Source organism: Ambystoma mexicanum, chromosome 5q, assembly GCF_040938575.1.
Source record: "Ambystoma mexicanum isolate Mex_15411 chromosome 5q, UKY_AmexF1_1, whole genome shotgun sequence".
NCBI lineage: Eukaryota > Metazoa > Chordata > Amphibia > Caudata > Ambystomatidae > Ambystoma > Ambystoma mexicanum.
In genome coordinates this window covers 1,027,445,192-1,027,464,926 of record NC_090933.1, presented here as the reverse complement: position 1 = coordinate 1,027,464,926, position 19,735 = coordinate 1,027,445,192, and positions in this window count along the sequence as shown.

Here is a 19,735-nt window from a genome sequence, read left to right as displayed (position 1 = left end):
TCATTGAAAATATACAGGTGGTCACATGTAAAATGTAAATTGGTAAATTACACTTCCTTGTAGTACACAATTGGACTCCCTGATGAAGACGTGGTTAAATTAAACCAACACGTCGAAACCGGTTGGAAACATAATTAGTTGGCGATGTGACCATATAAACTATTACAACCTTTAGATCCATGCCAAATTATGACATATATAACAAAATTGTTTTGTTGTATTTTATGTATGATAGATTTTCCAATGTTGTCATCCAATACCATCCAAAATGTATCTGAAAATATTGTTGCATGTGTGTATGAGTATGTGTGTGTTGAATAAATGAATGAATGAACAAATGAATGAATGAATAAATGAATGAATGAATGAATGAATGAATGAATGAATGAATGAATGAATGATTTGTGCGGTGTAGAAACGACAAATGTCATCTATACTGTTTTAGATGTAATTTTACCTGCAACCAAATTGTTCTTAGTGATAATTTGTTCATGATTCATTGTCATTTATAATTTTTGTATCAGTTCAAATAAATCATTTTGATAAGGTTTTGGTAAATGTAGTCCTCTGGATATTTCTTCAGTGCATACTATTGTGATAATTCCCTGGTGCAGAGCGTGGGGTCTCCCTTCTTTTCAGCACACTACTGGTATGCATGTACTGCCAACATATTACACTTCCAATTAGCAAGTGGCGTTAAAAAATGTAGGCATCTTATGAAGCTGCTTTTCCCTTTTTTTAGAAACATTTAGCACACAGTGTTGCTATAAATTAAAGTATGAATTTCGTAAGTTTCATGGGAATGCTTTTAAAAACAAAGATTTTTTACATGTGCAGCATTGTAAGTAAGTGTGCTGAATAATGCAATAGATAGCAATTGGTAGAGTGGTTGCAAGGTGTTAAAAAAAATTACTTGTAGGCAAACCTGTGCTATGTTTTGTTAGATGGAGATCTTGTTGAATCTGGAATTCGAAATCTTGGACAGATGCACGGTAGATTTTGATGCAGATGCCTTTCATTAACAGGAAATATGCACTCTGAGGGGTTCAAGTCTACATTTGAAGTGTTGAAGTGAGATGACTGTCTAAGGTGTAGAGTTTTGGATGTGATTGGTGGATGGATGTGTGACTCTCCGAATGCAGCCAAAGAGGGATTGTTGACAAAATGAAAGTGGAAAGGGAAGAAGGGCTGCTTCTGTGTTACCAGGTGTTGAAATAAATCAGAGGCAAACATTATCAGTCCACAAATTGAAGTATCAAGGCAGGTTGTCAATAAAGCTGGATCTGTTTTTTTTATATGCTGTTGGAATGTCATCTTTTGAGATTAACAATATAAGTTCTGATGGAATGAATTTGTTTTGTCAAGATGGAGTTCACTTCACAGATGTTGAAATGCAATTTTCCTTTACAATGTTAGGAATGCATTGAAAAAGTGTCTGTAATAAAATTGCAAAGGAAGATGTAGAGCGTACAGTACTACTGTATATAACAGCAAAAACAGAAAAATAAGGTGCTTGTTAACAAACCCAACGCAAAAAAGAAAAAAAAATGTTATTTTATTTTATTTTTAATGTAATGTTAGTTTTGTACACCAAAGAAAGGCAAACTTTTAATTACATAACTTAACACATCAATCTTCATAATCTTCTCTATAGCAGGTCTTATAGCATCAATTAAGGAAAAAAATTAATAATTTCTTAGGCAATATAGAGTCCATAAAATTGATTAAGGCACAAGTCAGACACGTATTTGTTCCATAGATTATATAACACATGTTGCAATTTTTCAGAGCAAAATGTTGGGACCTCTGAGTGATCCCCGCACAATCGATTATCAGATGTTTTACCAATTCCACTGCTTTCTTGCAGTATCTACATTGATTAGCAGAGGTTTTCGGATCGTGCTTCAACATCAGTATTTCTTTTGTTTTATATAGGTTGAAGCGCAATCTCATAATCCGGTCGCGATGGTAACGGGATGGAAATTTGGATAAGTACTTGGGAGTTACATCAAGTTCGTGCAGGGCTGTTCGGAAACCCAGGGTTGACACTAGTTTTTTACAACCAGTTCCAGCGTCTCAGTCTTTTTTTGGCAATTTGGGGCATTTTTATAACTAACTCATCGGTCAATCCTGCCTCGCGCATTATACTTTGAAGTTTTGTTTCCCATTTGCTTATTAGATCGACTGATGAATAGTTAGATCTTTTATTTAGGATTTCGTAAGGGCCTGCGCCTGACACCAATCGCATTTTTCACCAGGCAGAAATCGACTTCCACAGAACTGTACCGTATAGTGAATCTATACCTAATTCATAGCAAATTACTGCTATTGGAGTGTTCTATGGGAGTCTGAGCACCTTACGCCAAAACTTCCCTTCAAGTTTGCACCAGGTTTCAGCCATGATGTTCCATCCGGCTTTACTGCCGAACGAATTGCAGGCACTACTTTTTGTAGATAGAATGATAAAAATGGTTTTAGTGTGCATTTGCCATGTGCGGCGCGTAGTTTTGATCCCTGTAAAGCAAACATCTGCATTCGCGCAATTAAGTCCTGTGTCCACTCCCATTCGCGTAATGAGGTATTGAATAACACTCCCAAGTAACGTGTACAGCTGGTTGGATCTATTGTTTCCCTTTGTATGCTCCAAGTGAAATTTTTATCATGCCAGTTGTTCCTTGGGCCAAAAGACATTGGGCCTCATTCCGAGATTGGAGGCAGCCATTGCTGCCTCCAATACGGGGTCCGAGCCCGGTCTGGTTGAATGGGGACTTACTGGGTCATTCCGACCCTGGAGGTAAGTCCCCATTCAACCAACCATTACCCATTCCCATTTGAGCCCCCATAGGGATCAATGGGAATGGGGAAGGCGCTAATAACAGACCCCCAAATAGAAGGCCTGTTATTAGCGCCCTGGTCACTTAGCAGGACCCATAAAGGACGTGCAGTCAGACCACTCGTCCTTTGCGGCTCCCACTAAGGGACCTCGGAATTGGGCAGTAAGGGTTTACCACCACCAGTCTCCTTACCGGTGCTCGGTATCCCTTACCGCCCAACTCAGAATGACCCCCATTGTCTTTGATTTCAGTGGGCCTCATTACACGGTAGGCGGTAAAAAATGCGATTTACCGGCATGGCGCTATTAGCGTGTCCGCCCTCGCAGGAGACCGCTAATAGCGTTCCATTACGAGTAAGCGGACACGCGCATAGGGCCATGCCGGTAAATGACCCTACCGCCATGGCGCAAAAGCACCTTTCCGGCTTGGACCAAAGTGCTGATAGCACCTCCGCCCTCATGCTGCATGCTATTAGCGGTCACCGCTATTAGCGGTCACTGCTATTAGCGGTCACCATAAAACACCGGAACCGGAAATAGCGTCATCGCACAGGAACGGGAAAGAGCCCGGCGGCCATCTTTAAAAACACAATCCATTGCCATCCCCTGCACTCATGACCTGCAGCAACACCACAACTGGCAAAACCACTTCCCACAATAACAAACAATGCCCAAGGCCCTAAAGAAAGCCGATGTGCGCCAGCGCAAAGAACGCTTTTCAAAAGAGGAATTGAAAATGCTGGCAGACACCCTGGCTGCAAATGCAGACGTAGTGTTTGCTAGCGACATGCGGCGCCCTGCACTCCTGAGAAAAAAGGAGATCTGGGCTGAGATGGCGCAGAAAGTCAGTGCGGTGGGCTCCACCCCCCGCTCCGTAAAGGACGTGCGCAAGCAGTGGGATGATCTGCGCCTCCGTGTACGCAGCATATTATCGGCAAACAGGAATCTGGCCATGGGCACAGGAGGCGGAGGAGGATCCCCGATGAAGATGCAGGAGTGGGAGGAGACATGTGCCAGCACCATTGGCATTGAATCCATCGAGGGAGTGGGCCGAATGGAGTGCGGTGTGGCAACAACGTCAGACGGAGTTGAGTGTCCACGCAAAACACTGCAATGCAAAGCATGAGTCCCTCCCCCAAATGTGAAATGGGAATTAGCTAATGGATGGGGTCATCACACACACATGTACACAACCCTGCATATATGGCGTGCACATCCCCACACAACCACATGCATGCAGCACCTCACACACGTGTCACCCTGACTCATGTCCGGATGACCCACCCATCTGGCCAACAACCTGCATGTCCAAACTAGATGTCCAAATCCAAAGAACTGCAGCAACAACAACACATGCATGATGCACGTTGACCCATCACTGATGCTATCCCTGTCTTGCTCCCCCACAGGGTCACATTCTGACAGTGAGGAGCTGGACTCTGCAACGCAGGCCCCACCACCCAAAAAGCAGGCCAAGGGAAAGGATGCAGGCACCAGGCCCAGTACATCGAGCGGCACTGGGAAATCTGGAGTGGCCCAGCGTTCACAAGCCACACACGCACCGACCACACCAAGGGTCGAAATGCCATCCGACACTGTGGTAGCATCCACACCACCCACCCCCACCACTCAGGAGCCAGTGCCAGAAGGCACGCCGTCCGCAGCCAATAGCTCCGTCGGGGAAGCAGCAGCCACGGCACCCATGAGTGATGTGGATGACCCATGTCCGACACCGGAAGGGCAGCGTACACCCAGCACCCAGCTGTCCCCACACCACAGCCCATGCAACACATCCAATGGCAGCATCCATGAGGTGCATGCCGGAGATTCAATGGATGGGTCATTCAGTCCCGTGGCGAGCTCACTTGATGTCGGCCACATGCAGCAAGCTGCGCCGAGGAGTAACAGGGGCAGGGCCGCAGATGACAGCATGAGCCTGATACGACAGCGCCAGGAGGAGCTCAATGCCCTGGTTGCCCGGCAAGTGAGCAAGGCTGCCTCGACCAGGGAGGAGATCCGGGGGTTATCAAGGGACATGAAAGCTGCCTTGGACAGCAACACGACGTGCCTATGTGACGAGATGGCCGCTGTGAGGCAGGTCCTAACGCGCATTGCTAAGGCGATGGAGAGCATGCGTCACACACAGGGAGCAGATCAACCAGCCACCCCCTCGTCTACTAGCTCTGACCAAACAACCATCCTGCGCAGGTCCAGCCGGTCCTTGCGGCGGTCAGACTCACAACCCCCCAATGGTGGTAGTGGAGGAGGGAAGTAGGGCCAGCCTGTCACTGTTGACACTTGGAGACTAATGCAGCACTGATGTGCACACCATGTTTGGTGGAGTTGTGGGGGGAGGGGGGTGAGGGTGTTTTGTGGAGTAGTGGGGGGAGGGGGGTGAGGGTGTTTGGGGTGGAGGGTACATGCACGTTTGAATGACATAATGCTCAATACACACGTAATGGCATGGATAATCACATGACTGGACATTGATTATTGTGTATGTGTGCTTTATTGTTGAAGGGTGCACTGTGTTAATGTCCTGCATACACCCCGTGCCCTGAGCTCAACATCAATTGCACCCTCCTAATCCATGTGCATCAGAAACAATGGTCTATCAGGTGCTGCCGCACAGCACGTCCCTCATGGGCATCGCCACCTGCATGACCTGCAGCCCCCTCTCCTCCATCCTCATCCCCGTCATCATCCTCAGACGGTGGTTGCAGTTCAATGTCAGGGGGCATTGGCACATTCCGTCTGATACACATATTGTGCAGCATGACACATGCCATGGTGATCTTGGTCACCTTCTCATGCCCGTACAGGAGTGCCCCGCCCGACCTGCTGAGGCACCGGAAGCGTCCCTTCAATAGGCCGAATGTCTGCTCGATCACCACGCGGGTACGGGTGTGTGCATGATTGTAGTCCTCTTCGTGCCTGTTCTGTGGGTTCCGCACAGGGGTAAGGAGCCACCTCTTCAGGGGATAACCTGCATCACCTGCATGGGTGCAACAATGGGTATGTGTATGTGTCTACATAAAGTGGAGCCTGCACATATCACACAAACAAACATAGCATTTTCAAAGACATCCACTGATCCAAGCACGCATGGCAATCAGGGTAACTGCAATGTGGGAAGGTAAGGTGGTCCTTGCAAGTGGACATGCACCATGCACGCATACGGCAGGGATTGCCATGTCCCGCCTGAGTTTAAGTAATTTGTGTTTCCTGGCCCTGGCAACGTTAGTGCCACACTGCTAGTACACTGCCATTCCTTAGTTGATGTCCCCATGCTGTTCAATGGCAATTCAGTGGTGGGGTACGGGTGTGGCTCACTACAATGGCTACAGGAGATCCATTTGTATGCACTCATGTGCGCGGATCATTTCTGCTGTTGTTCAGCGTACATTTCAGATGTGATTTCTATATGCATGTTGCTGATTTGTGTAATGGGGGGAATGATGTGTTGTGCGGTGTGCATGTTGTTTGGAATGGCCTGTTTGGCGTAATGGATTGATTTGTTTGTCGTGGCACTCACTTCTAGCATGTGGTTTTGTGCCTGGTCCATTGTGGGCTGCCTCACTGTACAGTGATGCAAATATGTATGTCCATTCTTCTCCTGACACCAGTTCACGCCCAGTTGGAGTATGCATCTCCCCCCCCAATCATGCCCAGTTGGAGTAGGCATCTCCCCCCCACAATCACGCCGAGTTGGAGTATGCATCTCCCCCCCCAATCACGCCCAGTTGGAGTAGGCATCCCCCCCAATCACGCCCAGTTGGAGTAGGCATCCCCCCCAATCACGCCCAGTTGGAGTATGCATCTCCCCCCCCAATCATGCCCAGTTGGAGTATGCATCTACCCCCCCACTCACAATCCACATCACACTGCCATGTGGTTGGCCTGCTACTCACCAAGTAGCCACGAACGTTGTCCAGCATGTCGCTCCATGTATCGTGGTATTGTCGAGTTCCGCAGGATCATTGCATCATGGGTTGAACCGGGATATCGGGCACATCAATGTGTGATGATCTTGTTGGAGTCACATACCATTTGGACGTTGATGGAGTGGTATTGCTTTCTGTTACGGTACACTACCTCATTGGCATGTGGGACCACCAGTTCAACATGGGTACAGTTGATGGCCCCGATGCAACTTGGGATGCCTGCCAGTGAATGGAAGCCAACTTTGGTGTTGGAGATCTCCTGGGCAGTCCGTGGCATGTATATGTGTTGACTTGTGTGCTTCAGGAGGGCATCGAGCACCTGGTTCAGTGTGCGTGAGAATACTGGTTGTGATATGCCATGCATCTGACCTACCGTATGCTGGTAGGTGCCTGTGGCCAAGAAGTGGAGCACAGTTACCACCTTCAGTAGAGGGGGGATGGCAGTACGGATGTCAGTGAGACTCACAATGTCGTTGTATATCATGTCTACAATGGTGGTGATGGTATCCCGGTCCAGACGGTACAGGGTGTGTATCTGCTCAGGGGTTAGGTTGACTGGACTGGCTCTGATCCTGGGAATTGGTGGCTGCCTCTGTGGTATCACTAGGTGCACTGGTGGTGCTTGCTGTGCCTGTCTTGCCCTCCTCCTCCTCCTCCTCCTGCGTCTCCTCTGTGCTGCCTGTTTTTGTAGCTGCTGCACTGCAATCATGTCCTCTAGCCCATGTAATGCTGCTAGTATTGAATCCATCTTGGTGTGGGAATGGGTGTGGGAAGGGGTGTGGTGTGCTCTTTTGTGCTGCCAGTCTCCATTGCCTCCACCTGTGCTGATTTTGTCAACCTGTGGCAGGTAGGAACACTGCTGTGCTCTTTTAACGTGTGGTTCGCGATGCCGGTATTAGCGCCTTGCCGGTAAGGGGTTTTTGGGTCTACTACATGCCGGTATTGCCATGTCCGCATGGCTCGTGATGGCGTGATATTAGCGCTATGCCGCTATTTCCGGACTGAGGGGGCGCGCGCGCTCACGGACTTGCCGCTAATAGTGCCACCGTACTTAGCGGTGCCGCTAATATCGGTATGTCCGGGTCGTAATTGGGGAGGGGATTTACCGATACCGGTAATCCCTTACCGGTAACGGTAAATCCCTACCGCCTAATGTGTAATGAGGCCCAGTGTGTTGATTAGTAAATCATTTTTATCACAATAACCTTGTAGAGCAGAGAGTAGTCTTTGTAGACCAATTTGTGTGGTATCTAGCAGAACAATGTCATCAGCATAAATCATCCAGCTGAGATGCTGTCTGTTTATCTTTGGAGAAAACGTCCTCGGGTGGTTTAAGGCGATTGGGAGGTCAGATATGAAGCGCTTGAATAATAGAGCTGCAAGGGTAGAGCCCTGCTTGACCCCCTTCTTAGTCTGGATTTCATCAGATAGGTTGTCTTGTGCGTTCAGCCGCACAAAGATTGAGGTATTTGAATATAATGCTATTATGGGCTGTAACAGCTCCAATGGGAAGGCCCACGAGTGTAACTTTGTCCACAATTGCTGTTGATTTATACTGTCAAAGGTCTGTTTTAGGTCTATAAAAGTGAGGAATAATTTTTTATCGCTCTTCAAGGTTTCGAGTTTAATTGAGTTGAGGAGGATCAAATTCAATTCAACTCCTACTCCTTTGGTAAAGCCAGTTTGACGAATGTCGATCGCCGCTGCTTCATCCGCCCAATCTGTGCGTTTCCTTTGGAGGAATGAGGCATACACCTTTCCTATAGAGTCGAGAGATGGGGAGATGGTTTGTTGGGTCGTAACGATCGCCCTTCTTGAAAACAGGTACTACAATTGCTCTTCTCCAAGAGTCAGGCAGGATCTTACTCGCTGCAATCCTTTCAAACAGGGCAACGATGAAACTTGCCCATAGCGGACTGTTTGCTTTAAGCATCACATTGGAAATACCATTGGGGCCAGCCGCTCTAGAGTTATTTAGATTTTGAATTGCCAGTACTCTATCGTCATGAGTTTCGACAACATTCCAGTTTGAATTTAATGACATTTCTGGCATTTCACTGGAGCCACTCGATATATCAAATGCAGCTGTAAAATGCTCGACCCACCTTGCACCATTTACTTAATTTGCCATTTCGTAGGCCGATTTGACTGTACCTGTGTTGATGATTTCCCATAGGAGTCTGCTGTTCTTACACATAATGAGCTGCAACATTATCTCCAATTGCTCCTGGTCTCGAATGATGTTAAATGAGTTCAGCCAATTGCGGTAGCAGAATCGCCATTTTTTCAATAGAACAGTGCAATTTTCAACACGACTTCTTTTTAAATGTCTCAGATCGCTATGAAGTGACTTCTTGGCTTCACTTACCACCGCACTGAAAGAGTGTTTGCTGGTAATGCTCCGACTCTTATGGGTCATTTCCCAGTTTGCTGAAGCATATTTTGCTGTTAAAGTGCCTAATTTGTTTGGATTTATTCTTATCCTGGTTGCGGAGCTGTTAGTATTTAATCCAAATATTTTTGCACACATAAACATATTATCAATGATTCATCATTATTCATACATTGATACATTGAATCAGTTTTAAATACTGAAAACCGGAATGTACACAAAAAAAGGGGGGGAATAAACATTACATGTGTGTTCAAAATAAGGCAAAAGAGCAAAAGACACGGGGCCTCATTACAACCTTGGCGGAGGACCATGGTGCTATTAGCACCATGGTCCATGCCGCTAAGGTTACGATTCCGCCATGGTGGATGGCGGAATTACCGCCCCATTCCAAGGTGAGTGGGGCGGTAATTCCCCATTCAACATTTGCCCTTCCCCATTCCCATTTTTGCCCCCATAGGGCATAATGGGAATGGGGAAGGCGCTAATTACAGCACCGTAAATTACGGTGCCGTAATTAGCTCCAAAGTCCCTTTGCGGGTTGGATTTTTAATGCCTGCTAAAAGCAGGTGTTAAACACCAACCCGCAAAGCGACACTTGTAATCAGGCGTTAAGGGTTAACGGCGCCTACGGCGCCATTAAACCCTTAACGCCTGAGTTGTAATGAGGGCCACAGTCATGTAAACAAACCAATATTAAATGATTGTGAAATATCATAAGTTCATCACATGAATTACATAATTGAAGAACTCTATGTAAATGAGTTGAAACTGTACCAAAGAGTGGGACTAAAGACCACAGTTTGCTAGCCCAACATACATGAAAATCTATCTGCGGGTCTACGTCAATAGGACCTATACTGCAGGCAATATAAGAAGTATAACAAATCCTTATACAGTATCATATTATTATATACATGTATTGGACGACCAATATGAATATTGGGAAACTTCTTCATTAGGTGGATTGACGTTTCGTCTGGTGTCTGAGATTTTGATGACCAAAGCCTTCTTCAGGACCCAAAAACAATTTCTTTTCGAGGACCCTTTACACCTAAAGGAGCCGGTCTCCAGCTTTTCAAAAGGTTTCAAAAGACAACCGAGGGTAAGCGACTCCAAATCTTGAAAGCCAAATGAGTATCGTTCTCTCCGTATACTGCGTGAGAAACAAAGAGGCAGCAATACCTCACGGACTGATGAAAGTGCTGTGAACGCGTGAGTGTCAGCAGCAGTGCGTCATGATCACTTTTTGTCATCTTCATTATTGTCAGATTTGTAATTTTACTTTTTAAGTTTCTTGAGACCCAAATATAATCTAGAGTCTTATTGCTAGTACCACAGTGCCATGTGTGTGAGGCAGGGATGTCTCCTCTGGTGCATCCATTTAACATTGAACAATCTCTCAGGGCAAGCTCCTTCATCCATCGTTCCCCTCTAACATATGAATTTGTTGGTCCATTTGAGCTATTGAATTTACGTAACTCTTTTTGATCATTGAACCAAGAATAACCAAGAATAATTCAAATCCCTGCACACTATGATAGTCGGATCATCAAACAATAATAAACAGTCGTCAATCAACGCTGTTACTGTCGAAATGAACTTTGTTTGTGAGATCATTACTGGATTCCAGTAGGTGTTGATTATCAGTAACTGATGCTTTGGGGGGCATTGGTGGTTGAAGGTTGTAAGGTGGTTGCTTGAATAAACATGTTGGGGTTTTCAGATTTTAATACAATCCAATTCAAGTTGTTTTTGAACATTGTGATCAAGCTGGAAAAGGACGACCAAATAAGTTATTTCCTGCAGCATTTAGGAAAATTGTGTACCCATCGCTTACTGGCATCTCTCGGATCCAGGTTTCCTGAAAACAAAGTATAGAACATTGGTCTAGTGATTGCCATTTTTATTGGAATAAATGGGCAAAGCCTCTAGTATTCCATGAGGACAGCTGATAGGTAGACATGTTTTCATTACTCTTATGCTAGTGAAGGTTCTTTTTATGTTGTTGTAGTTTCCATGATGTACTCAGGATTTGATTTGCTGCTGGTGGTAAACTGGATTTTAGTTGATCTCGCAACACCTCTCTCTTTTGTTTGTTGGACTTCGGAGCAGCGTGGAGGGTTTTAGAAGAATCCCAATTCAATGCGCTGTCCTCGGAGAGCTGCAGGTCGAAGCCGAAAAACATCAGGTCTTCTTTAGCATCAATTAATTGCTTTACTATGAACTTGGATTTATTATGTAGGGTTACCCAATCTAACCATCCTCTGACATATATTCGACCAGTGCTATGTCATCTGATCTTATGGTTCGTAGCGTCGGGATGCTGTGTATCAACTTGATTATATTCCTACAGTTTAAATTCACTTCATTGTTTTCATTTAGAAAGTTTTCGAGTTGCAATTGCCATATGCAGCTTTTTTGTGTATCATGAACTTGCTTCCTTCAATCTTTGTGCTGTTGTTCACATTTTAAATTTTGGGCAATTGTTTGTTTTGGATTTAAATCTGAAGAAACACTCTGTGGTTTGATGACTGAATGGAGTTTTGGAGAGATTAATCGTTTATCATGAATAACCTTATCAGGATGTGTGGGATCTGAGGACATTTGATTATTCGAAACCAGACTATTTTACACCACATTTATTATCGATGTGGAGGACCTTAATTGTATGGGATTATCAACAATACAAGGGGGAATTAGTTTTTCTTCATTTATCGTAGTGGATGCATCTTCGTCATTGTCAATTGAGTACGTTGAGAATTCACAAGGATCGATGGATGTTTCTGAAGTTAAATCCTCAGCCTGGTATGAATCCTCTCTAGGTCTTTTAGTAAATTTTGGAATCTCACTATTCTGCAAGGTCTCATTTGTCTTTGTTGTGAATGTTTTCCCCTCTTTACCACCTCATTCAAATAGGCCAATTTGAGGAGTCGTTGTGAGATTTCTAATGAATTTCTTGGCCTCATTTGTTCGTGGTCTCTTTGCCATGTGTTCAAGCTTGGATTTTCGCACTTCAACTTTCGATTTTTCCTGGGGTTTTTGTTTGGACTTTGGCAAAGTTTTTGCTGCTCCTTTAAAAATTCCAAACAATAGTTTTTCAATTAGGTTGTGGGTTCTGGGACCTGTATTCCTGTTCTGGGAAGTGTATCATACTCACTTCTGGAATCACGATTGACTCTACCCCCTTTTGGTCATCAATCGCCTTTGTAGATGGTGTTCCAGGTATCATTGAAGTCATCGGTATCATCACAGTCAATATCTGTGGGGCGGTCTCGTTAGAAATCTTTGTCGCATTCTTGACCGATGCTGGGTTCTGTGTACTTTCAATCGATGAACTTGGTGGGCGCCCGAGTTGGGTCCAGTCTGATTTGTCGATTGTGGGATTTTGCAAGCACTAGTTACTCCATTTTTGGAATCATTAGCCTAGGTCTGCTGCCCTTGGCGGTGTCACCTTGTGAGGGGTGGACCACCGAGTGTGGTGGATTCATTCCACTATGTCACATCCATTTAGTACATTCGATGACTGCATAAATCAGATCAGCTTTTTCTCTCACTTCTTGTCTGGCAATCTCGCTTAACCGTGATTGCCAGTTCCGTGAGGTTTCAGCCTCGTACTCAAGCCTTTGCATGATATTTTGTGTCAATGTTTCTAGAGTTATGAGCTTGTTATTTATTGTTGCCAAAAGTGAGGTGTGATCGTTTACTGAGTCATATATTGACTCGTAAAGCTTCATGAATGGCAACATGGCAATAGAAGTCGCAGCTAACATGTTATTGTGAATTTGGATGCCTGCGGCTGTTAATAAGTTTGCCTTATTCTTAGGCTCAGTGTCTATGTCAGTGTCCTGCGATGCCGATGGGCCTGTCGGTAAGCTGTTTGTTTTAACGGCCTCGTTCATATTTGAACTAGAATTCGCTCGCCTGTTGTTACATCCGTTTTTTGCATTAGGAAGAGAAGCTTTTCTATGGGGAGTATTTGTGTTTGTTGAGTGATTATCAGGTACCAGTAGCTTTTCTCCATTAGTTTTTTCACAATTTTTACATGGTTTTGAATAAAACTGTCCTCCAATCGCCCACGCATCATCAGAAAGTCAGCTTTCAGTCTTTCTGTCAGCCGTGCTTCTCTTGCTGAGATTTACATTGCTGAAATGTCATTAGTGGACAGATTTTCAGTTTGCCTGAAAGTTACAATAGCCAATGGACTGTCTTCGGATGCTTCGACATTTTCAATGGAACTCTCCAATTCTTCAAGGTCAGATTTTCCGATAGTCGTGCCCTTCAGCACGTGACTTTTCGCCAGTGTGTCTTCATCACACTTTCCCGCAGAGGCCAACGGATTTCTATGTCGAGATTCCTCTACTATGGTAGTCGACTTATCCGTAGTTATAGGCACAAGATAGTCACCATTTCTCCACATGCCCCTTGGAGCCATTTGGAGCAGGCAGGTCAATGATCGCTGCTTAGTCAGGATACAAACATCGGTCGATATGACTGGGGCCGGCGGATTATAAATCGAGCGGGCACTTATATTACCAACACTCATGATTCGAGCTCCTTGTGCTTCGCTCACCTTCTGAAAGTCACTGGGTCATTACGACCCAGGCGTTAACCATGGCGCTATTAGCGCCATGGTTGACGCAGGTATTTTAACGATTGCGCCATGGTGGATGGCGGAATTTCCGCCCCATTCCAAGGTTGGCGGGGCGGTAATTCCCCATTCACCATTGGCCCTTCCCCATTCACATTTTTGCCCCGATAGGGCTCAATGGGAATGGGGAAGGCAGTAATTACGGTACTGCAAATTGCGGTACCGTAATTACCTCCAAGGTCCCTTTGCGGGTCCAATCCTTAACGGCTGGTCAAGACCAGCCGTTAAGGAAAGGACCCGCAAAGGGACCTTGTAATTAGGCGGTAAGGGGTTAACGGTGCCGCAACCTTTTACAGCGCCGTTAACCCCTTACCGCCTAGGTCGTAATGAGGCCTATCTGCAGTGAAGCCTCCTGGTGCACTGGGCCGTTCCACGACTTCTACCGGCAGGTGCATTGCCAGGAGATCCGAGTCTGTTATTTAGAGGGGTGAATCACATATTGAGTCGCTGGTGTCTACATACACCAATGGAAAGGGTAAGGTGGGTACTTTAAGCACTCTGGACACATCAGGCACCTCAGGCACCTCAGGCCGTCTGGTGCTTATGCAGCTGAGCTGATTTAAATTTGGCAGCATGTCACTTACCCTTGTTTCGATTTCTCCTGTTTTTTTATTTACGGTGTTGAAGACTGCAGATGTCAGAGTCACAAGTGAGGGGACTGTTATGTTGACACTTTCTGCGAGGTCACCGCATGTTTTAAGCATTGGGATTATGCTTTCCTCTAGAGAAGTTCCATCTGTCGGCCTGCGTAGATACTGCAGGGATTTATGACGTGTCTGGGGGCCTTGCTGGCCTTGCTGATTCAAGCACGCTGCCACCGCCACCATGGCACTTGACATTCCTGACCTTTGCTGCACTGTAGTGGATTAGGGCAGACTGAACTCACTGCCAAACTCTACGCTGCGCCGCACACCCGAGGACGGCTTATGAAGGAAGTCCTTGGAGTTAAAGTTATAGCAGCCCAATTTGCAGCAGGTCAGTCGCTGCAGCTCCTCTCTGGGTTCACAAACACACAGCGTTTGGGGCAGACTGAACTCACTGCCGAACTCCGCGCCGCTCTCCGCGCCCGGGGGCGGCTTATGAAAAAGTCCTTGGAGTTAAAGGTATAGCAGCCCAATTTGCAGCAGTTGCTGCAGCTCCTCTCTGGGCTCACAAACACACAGCGTCTGGAGGCAGACTGAACTCACTGCCGAACTCCGCCAAACAAATAACCTTTCAGAGCCACCACTAAAGATTAATTGTGTTTAATCCCCCCACCCACCACTTAGAGTGGCTGCAATGTTCACGGACACCGCTGGTGTCTGCGGACAGCATGTGCCACATCCAGGTCTTTTAAGGTTGCCTGACATTGGAAGGGGACAGTGGAGACTGCGGATAGTTGTGGTGTCTGTGGACATCAGAGGACCAGCCAATCAGGTTGCCTAGATGTGGTGTACAGGAAGAGAGGCTTGCAGGAGTTTTGTTAGTAGGAGTTTTGAGAGGATTGAAAATGGCCATGGCAATGTCGCTCAGCAGGCAGATTGTTTGGATTCTGGGGGATTCTTGGGTTGGGGGGTGTATAATATAGGGAAATTGTAGCAGATTAAACGGGCACTAGAAAAAACATATGAAATGTACTGAAAAACCTTTGTTAAAGGGACATTCTGATCAAGTTGTACTAACAAAAACCCATGAAATTCACTGACATATCTTTGTTATAATGACATTAAAGTTAATTTGCACTAACAAAAACCCATGAAATTCAGTGACAAAACATTTTTAAAGGGACGTTACCGTTACAAGTAAGACCAAAAATCCCTTGAAATTCGCCAGTTATGGTATGCTCAGCAACCATAACTTGCGCCAGCTCCGTGCACTGCTAAGACTAACACCCAGAACATCAAAGATGACATCACAAATACCTTCTCATGGATAAACTATTGTTTCTAAGAGTAGTAAATTGAAATTGGCTTTACTTACCTTTTTCTCTTTGTAGAGCCAGCAAACATTATTTTACATAGAGTGCTGGAGTGGTTACTTAGTATCCCATTTGTTTACATTCTCGTGTAAATATTTTTATGTTACCCTTTCTTCAATTAATGGCTGGTGGCAGTGGTTTCCTATCATTGTGCATTTTTACCGCAGGCTGAATCCTCAGCTGCAGTATTGCACCCATAGGTACCTATTTCGTCAAAATGGCCCGGTCTTCTTTTTTTGCCATTTCTTGTTGGAAAGGTCCTTCTTGATATTTACTCTGCACGCCAAACCAGGTTTGATCCCTTTGTTTGTTTTGTCTTTGGCGGGATTCACTGGCTCCAGCATGTCTGGCAGAGCAGGAAGCGAGGGAGGTTCCCGAAACTCCCTGTGCTTAGTCTCTTTGGTTACAGGAATACACCCAAATGTGATTGTCCTTGGAGGACAGCCACCCTGCTGTGTGAGTGACAGCTAGGCTGCGAATGAATCGGAGAAATTTGTATAAAAGGTGAGGTCTTTTGCAATGAAGGCAGAGTCAACCACTGGACGAAGGAACCGAAGAACAAACTCAAAGAGAAGCTTGCTGAATCCTGCTGGACTGTTGGTTTGGTCGATGAAGCACTGCTGCAGTGCTGAAGGTCACAATTTCTAATCCACTTGAGAATTGCGGATAGGAAGTCTTCTCCCCTTGGGTTGTGTAAGATTATTTAGCAACTTTTTTTCATGCAGCACCACTGCATGGGTTTGGTGCATTGCTATAATGTGGTACAGCAAGGCATGTGTTGCCTGTGTGACATGGACATGTAAATGAAAACAGACTATTCAGTAAAAAACGATTTCTACATCTAAAATGCAAATAATTTTTTTCACAGTTAAAAGCATATATTTTTCTCACCTGAAATTCCTCTGTTGCAGGAGACACATTTGAGGATTAATGAACTAACCTCATTAACAATACTAACATGATTCTAACTCATTAATAATATAATGTGTTCTCCAGTGCAAATTGAGATGGAAAATGACAGGCTCTGAAAGTCATTTTAAACGTGCATCCAGATTTTTTTCTCTTTGCTTCTATCTGTGCTCTGTCCACAGTATGTGCAGGAAGCAAAGACTCGAATAAGCAGGAAATCAGTTTTGTTACAGTTGCAACTGTATAAGCCAAGCCATTGTTCAAGAGAAGGAGGGTAGGACATGATAGAATTTCATTGGTTGAACTCGTTTGGTAGGATGTAACAGAGCTTTTCTAATGAATCTCAGGGAAGAAGAGAGGGAGAAGACTTTTTTACACAGCTCAGAGAAAGACCTGGCTGGTGGCTGGGGAGTTTCCTGATTGAAAAAGCAGATCCCAGTGCACTGCTGCAGAGACTGGGAATTCCAGTCAATAAGCCCCGGTTTGAGTGACGGCAGATGCTCATCCTTGCTGGGGTGATTTAAGAGGGAGCATTAAGCTTGGTAATTATATTACAGAGTGTGGGGGCAGTGTCTATGTGTGTGAAACTATTCAGTCAGAGTAGAAGAGGGAATTCCAGTGTTTTATCAACATGTTTAATGTTGCAAATTGAATATGTTCTCGCCGCTCTCTTCTCATTTTGTTACAGATAATGTTGTTACTGTGCAATTTCCATTTATTTCTGTAAAAAGAGTAAGATCGTGTTGAAATGCAATTTTTTATAATACACAAAAATATCTGAAAGCAGACGGGTAGTGTGTTTTATTTTTCTCTTTTCTTTTTGCATCTACCATTACAGTTCTGATAATATGGGGAGATGTTTAGACAGTGCAATTGTCATTTTTATGGTAGCTAAAAATAAGACTTGGCGGTAGCTGTGTGCACGATTCCATTCAGTATATAAGTGTGTGTTTTCTGAATGGAACATAATAATAACATAATGAAATAGCCTGCTGCTGGAGGTACATGAGTCAGCAGAAAGAGAGGTCCTGGACATAGTTTGCTGATGTAGATAAGTTGGTGATGATTACCACATGTTAGCTCGCTGTCGTACATAAGTCAGTGAGGACAGCCCATGGTGGCACTCCAAATGAAAATGTGGTGTTTGTGAAATGTAAGCCTGAGGCCTCTCTAATGATCACACAAACAAACTAAACAAAAATAAGGGGTTCTGAATATTGGGGCCACATATAAAACAAAGGAATTATGCTCACCAGAAATACCACCAATAACGCCTACCAACATAAAGTATACCACTAAATGTACCTGTGTGCTGAAATAATGTATGTATACTTTAGTACTATATACCAAATCTAATCTGAATGCAAAGAGTGATTATTACTGAATTATTTTCATTTTTGCGGTAAGAAAATACCGCTAGGCCCCAAATCTATACAAAATACCCAACATATTTATGGTGCGTTGCAGGCCAGGAAAGTGATCATAGAGCACCTACTGGGCGTGGCAAGTGTGTTTCACACTGCCATCTGTACATTAAAGGGAACCCATTTCATAATAACAGTGTGTCACCAAAAACGAATTTCAGAATGTCACAAAGGGAAACCACATTCTCAGACCTAGTGCAATATTTAGAGGCAAAGTTGTTTGCACATGGGACGTGGTCATCAAACAGTACCTCAGAATGGCATGACCGCATTCAGGGTGAGGTGCAGAAAGAAAAACTAGACAATATTTTTGCAGAAGGCAGCATAATTCAGGTCTGCCTTACAAGGTTATTGAATGCAGCCGATAAAAGTGCAGAGAAAGACTGTTTAATACGGATATGCACCAAAATATGGTTTATTTTGAATAGGGCCCTGCGAATGCAAGAAAATGATACCCAGCTAATTAACAGGTTAAAGACTGACTTAGATGGGGCAAGTAAAAAAGAGGAGATGTTAAGAACAGAATTAGAAGGATGTCAGAAAGACATGCAATTAAAATGCAGAGATTTTGATATTCAGTTGTCCAAAAGCAAGAAACAGTTTGAAGACAGTGAGCAAGAAATGGTACACTTAAAAGCCTTAGTGGATCACATTAGACAGGATAAAGATGAGATTGTTTCAGAAATGCAGATTTTACAAAAAGAACATTTTGAAAAAGAAAGTGATCTCCAAGGTGCAGAGCAAGAAATGGTTAAAATGATTCAAGAAAGAGACAAGAGAAACAAAGAATTCAATGAATGCCAAATGCAAATGTGCGACATGCAGGCGGTAATAAATAAAATGAGTGATGAAAACAACTATCTGCAAAATGAAGCAGATAGGCTCCTTAAAAAGTGCAAGGACTTAGAACAGCAAATGTGCATTCCCAGGTCCCAGGAGAGGCAGCAGGGTACTACATTCAATGGATTGGAGGTGAATTCTATTTCTACCCAAAGAGCTAGTGCTCCAGTGACTGGGCCGGTAACTGAACTTGGTTGCAGCGCCCTTGGGGGATTTGATATTCCCATTGGGGGCCGCCACCAATCCCATACACCTGGAACCAGGATTGAGTCACCAAGTAGTGCAATTCCATGCATTGCAACAAGTAGCCCCATAAAAATAATGAAATCTATTAAAGCTCTGATCAAACCATTTAAAAAGGAGGGGAATGCTGCATTGAGGATCACTTAGAAGCGGTTCATGACATTTTTAAAGCACTCCAGATACCTAAGGAACAGTACAGACAATATTTTCATTTAACTTTAGATGCTCCGACGGCCAGCATCATAAGGGGATTAAATGAACAGCAGAATATGACATGGGTGGAGTTTGAAAATGAAATTAGGCGTCATTTTTCTCCTTTTCCAGTCATTACAGGAGGCAAAGAAAGTTGCTTACACACTTACTGCTGGGCCTAATACATCCCCTCGCCAGTTTTTACAAGACTTAAAAAGAGCATTTTCTTGCTTTGATGTATCTTTTGACCCCAATTCTAATGAATTTAAAACCGCCTATTTCTATGGGCTACAGAAAGCCATCATATCCCAATTGGTTTGTGAATTTGATCGTGACAAGGCCCTTGAGTG